The sequence below is a fragment of the Solanum pennellii genome, chromosome 9 (assembly GCF_001406875.1).
Source record: "Solanum pennellii chromosome 9, SPENNV200".
Lineage (NCBI taxonomy): Eukaryota > Viridiplantae > Streptophyta > Magnoliopsida > Solanales > Solanaceae > Solanum > Solanum pennellii.
Window position 1 is genome coordinate 61,980,610 of NC_028645.1, and position 5,381 is coordinate 61,985,990.

General features: G+C 30.2%; 1 pseudogene; it reads right to left on the minus strand.

The window, feature by feature from the left end:
• Positions 1-3,643: 3,643 nt before the first annotated feature.
• LOC107030262 lies at positions 3,644-4,993 on the minus strand (annotated as a pseudogene).
• Between the last annotated feature and the right edge of the window lie 388 nt (positions 4,994-5,381).

Genomic DNA, 5,381 nt, shown 5'->3' on the forward strand with positions numbered 1-5,381 from the left:
TTATATATACCATTAATGTTAGTTATACATTTCAATGTCATATCGAGAAACAACTTAATGATTTAAGGAACTTCATTGAAATAAACTTCAAAGTTGTGTTGGATTCTATCATAATCANATATATATATATATAGACACACAATGAATTTTTTTCTTTTAAAGGTGATGGTGTAGAAGTAGCATGTAAAGTTCCAGCAAGCGATGTTGTTCAGTCCGAAGAAGCTTCTCTGAATTTACCTTCTGAATTGAACTGTCAGTCTGTTTTGAATGATCTAAATGATAAAGAGGTAATATACTTAATTATAATCTTTGTCATTCCAATTTTTATTGCATTTTGTATATAATGTATATTTTATTAATAATATTTGCAGAACATTGTTCAAGTAAACGTCACATCATCTAGTCCCGAAGTTACATTTCAGCAATCACCTGCACACTCTCCAGCTGGTCTATCAGATTTTAGGCTTTTAGTTCAACAATTTAGCAGTCCCGAGCCACAGGTTGTTATGAACAATATTATCAATTTTGTAAAATATATATACACTAAACGTACAAATATGATCATTATACATATACAATTGAGTACCCATCTAACATATATCATATTTTATTGTATAATGTTATAACAAAATTCAACTTGCAACAAACTCTATAATAATGTATAAATAAGTAATATGCAAAGATAATTTTGTGACAGGCTCACAACAGTTATAATGTTCCAATCAACTTGTATGTTCAAAATACTTCCAATATTCTGAGTTTCAAATCAATTTTGAAGTTTGAATTCTTGAATAACAATTTTTATTTTTTTATAATATATGTTTATATGTATATATTACTAATATTATACATTTAGACGGAGAAATGTGAAGATGTTCCAGTATAAATGCTCAAAGAGGGATCCCAATTCATGAATGATCAAGCAGAATTCAACAATTCTTCGTTTGTATGTTATTATCTTCGTAAAATTAAAGGGGTTAAGTTGTATATAATATGATCATTAATTTGTATATTATCGTAAATTTTTTATCTATTGTTATATAATAGTAGGAATTATTGAATGCTATATATGATCAAACTGAAAAGATGGAGCAAGAAGAATTGGGAGATACAAAAAAATCAGGATCATCCAACGCCGATGAATTAGTTTTTGAGAAAGATTTCATATTTACAAAACCTCTTCAGATTGTAGATAACGCTCAACAAAAAAAGTAATACAGAAAGAAGCATTGTGTTACATCATTTATTAGCTGTGGACGAACACACACCATTACCAATTCAGAGGGAAAGGCGTCTAGACCCATTCAACACATTGCCTTATGTGACAACATTCAGTTCAGAGTCTGGTATAACAAATTATACAGTTTACATATTAACACAATTATATGAATAAGTGTTTTACACACCTAAAAAAAATATATGTCTTTATACATTTCAGGTAGTTCATCAAGGTTCCACTACACTTTTGAACTGAAACATTTATTTGTTGCAATGTCGGATGTGGATCTTATAACTTTATATCTGCATTTCTGAAAATGGTTAAATGAAGGGTTGCTTGTTAGGCATAACACAAAGTAAATCATTTATTAATTACTAAATATACTTATTTAATCATATATGTGTATATTTGTATAAAATATTCTTTTTATTTGAATTTTGATAGAATTGGCAAAGAGGAGCGATACAAAAAGAACAAGTCTTGCTTACAGATGTGGTTTCATTTTGGAATTGTAAATGTCCAAAACAAAAACTGGTTCTGCATACAAAGATAAATTTCTTGATGACTCGGTAAGCTTTAGACAATTGTATTTTTTTATACAATTTACAGTTTTAGAATTCATACAATTTATGGATATGTCTTTTTACAGCAAGTAGATGTCTTTTTGTATTATATACACAAAAGAGCAAAGTACTCTGACTCCGACAACAATGAATTCATCTTTATTCCTGTGGATTGCAATTTCAATAAACTGATTGAAAATGTATGGGATGCTTATTACAATTTGGATGATACAGTCAACAAGGAGAGTACGGAGGAGTCCATTATTGAGTACATTAATGGATACAAAATTCAAGTTGCTGCACCTTGGCATACCGTTGATAACATCCTTATCCCTGTTAACATCGAGCAGATATTTCATTGGGTTCTTATCGTTTTATCCTTTAATGAGATATGTATACATGTCTATGATTCTCTTAGGGGTAGTTCACTACACGATTCGTCATTTTCAAATGAGATCAAGAAATATGAACAACTGATTCCTATGTATCTATCTAAGTGTGGCTTTTACGGGAAGAAAGCCATTAACATATCGTCACACCCTAAATACAAGTTCCATTCTGAAGTTGACTCTTTTGAAATGATACATGTCAATGATATAACACAACAACAGGAAGGAAGCCTGTAAGTCTTATTATTACTCCTAATCAATTTTTTTTTGTTAATTTTACAGTGACTATATGTTGCTGCTTATGCATACCATATGAGTAATGGGAATTCGCTTCCAACATTTGATGCAGAGTTTACCCATATTCAATACGCGTCTTTATTGTGGAATTATGAAATGCAAAAAATCCAAGCTGATGCCACTAGTGACAATGAAGCACCTGAAAGGCCAGCCAAGATTCATAAGGATGTTGATATTAGTGACATGATCACAATTGATTAGAACCGTAGTACTAGATTTATGTATTTTTGAATATGCAAAAGACATAACAAACCTTTAACATTGTGAACTTCTATCTTTTTGTATTGTAATATACTTGTTTGTTCAATTAAGTCTTTCACTTTGTTATTTTTGTTAACAATTTAATAATTATACAAACTACATCATACAATATATATTTATACTTAACTGTATTAACCTATGTGTATATTTTACTTTATGTATTTTTTATATACAAAATGATTATTAACAATTTTCAATAATTAGGCTATATACATTAACTATATAAATCTCGACAGTTTATTTTACTTTCTGTATTAATAAACAATTAATTGTCTAAATCTCGACAGTTTATACAATTGTTAATTCATTATGAAGTGTATAATTATAAATTATTAGGATTATACAATTGTTCAAAAATTTCAAATTTACAAACAAGCTTATACAATTTATAGTTATACGCTAACAGTATAAAACTAGGATTACATTTATGTTGGATATATACATATACATTTCAAGGCTTACAAAATAGTTCATAAAGTATACATATATATTCAACTTAAACAACAACATATATTTATACATTAACAGTATAAATCTCGACAGTTATACAATTGTTAATTCATCATGAACTTTATAAGCATACAGTTAAGTATCTGTAAAATTTATACAAATTTTATAAGTTCAACATAAACAAAAAATTATACAACTATGTATTTTCTATGTTTATGAATTGTAAAACTTCTACAATTGTATATAATTGTTCAACTGAACTTATACGTAAAGTATTTCTGTATATGATGTACACTATAGACACAAACGATAATTCCTAATAATAGCATGAAGACAAAATAAAGAACACTGATTAGCACAATTAATACGACATAACAACTTTATTCCATATTGAAAATACTAACTCATATAGTTTAAACACAAAACTACTTCAGAATAAAATTCAATTGTATATCAAATCAAATTTTACAGTTCAATAGAATCGTAAAAGCGTATTAAACTTCTTGATGCCTATTTCTACATGAACGCCTATTGTGATCTGCAAATCTACATGTGCTACACATATGCTTCTCGTTCAGTCCAAGCAATTCACGTTTAGTTTTTGAACAGGGTTTATTTTTAGGACTTCTTGGAGGTCTTTTAAATTTTGGAGGTCGGCCTTCATCATACATTATGGCTTCTGGTATGACCCATTCTTAAAAGGAAGGCAATGGATAGATCGGTATCTCATAAATCTTCAAAACCGTCTTTGGTTTATACAAATCTGAGCAATATCCATCGAATACTAGACTTTTCCGCTTTAGTACAGCCCAAGCATGTTCATAAGGAATTTCTTCATATTGAAACTTCCCGCAGCTGCACATTTTATTCTTTAAATAGACCATAAAACTCTTACCATCATCAGTCACATTGTATATGTATTCAGTTGACGGCACAACCTGTTTCACATAAATAGATTTATGTATCTGTATAAGACAATACAAATATATATATATATATATATATACAATTTCTATCTGTGTGCATAACTCATTAATTAATAATATATACACATAAAACATACCCCCATTCGTGTGTTCATTGCTTCATATTCGATTAGTAAATTTTGAGCTTTTCCAATCAACGGAGTAATGTGGCGCCTCGTGTTTGTTGTCATGATTCCATCTCCCAAACATCAGTCTGACCACTTCCAAAAAATTTAATATTGGTAATTCCCTTGTAGATACTAATGCAACATTTATACTCTCTGCAATGTAGACGTCATAGCCCATCCCCGATGAGTTTCTGCATGACACCTTGACCACAAATCATATCCATCTAGCTCCAAATACTCTTTAACACCTACATAAACTTTTTTTACAGTATCCATCAGCCTGTCAAGTTCAGCTTTGTTGCAAGTCTTTGCCATTGTATAAAACACAAGACTTAGCTCCTTGGAGGCCTTCCTAATTTTTTTCTCTACATTACCCCACAAGTACCAAATACAAGCATAATGTGTCACATTTCTATACACTTGAGTCACTGCCTTTATGATACTTTCATTTCTATCTGACACTACACACATATTAATCCTTTCACCATAAGCCTCCCTTAGTTGTAGAAAAAATCACAACCAAGCTGCATCATTTTCCGAATCAATGACACCATATGCCAATGAAAAATGTGTCCTGCATTTTAATTTACGCACACATTAACATTTTGATAAAATTTACTTTAAAAATCAATGAATCATACATGCTCTGTCCGTTGTTCTTGCAGCAACAAATGTTCCATTATACGGTCCTCTTAGGTGACTTCCATCCACAACAATTACAGGCCTGCAATGTTCAAAGCCTTGTATAAAACTATTCAATGCAACAAAAACATACATGAACTCATATTTATCTGTTTTCTTTGGATGTATATGTGAGCCTGAATATGTAATATTCATCATATACAAATATGCTGGAAGTTTGCTGTAAGATGCAGCTACAGTCCCCCTCAATGAAACTAGAGCCTTTTCTCTAGCACTCCAAGCCAAGGAGTAATTAACATCAACTCCCAAATATATCTTTACATCACAGCGAATATTAGTAGGTTTATATTTTCTCTTGTGATCAACAAGTTTGGGTTTAACGATCCCTCCAATCATCATGCTTGTGGCATGTTATTGTGAATACACTTTATCCTTCAAAGGACAAGTATGATCTGTATTAAATGCTC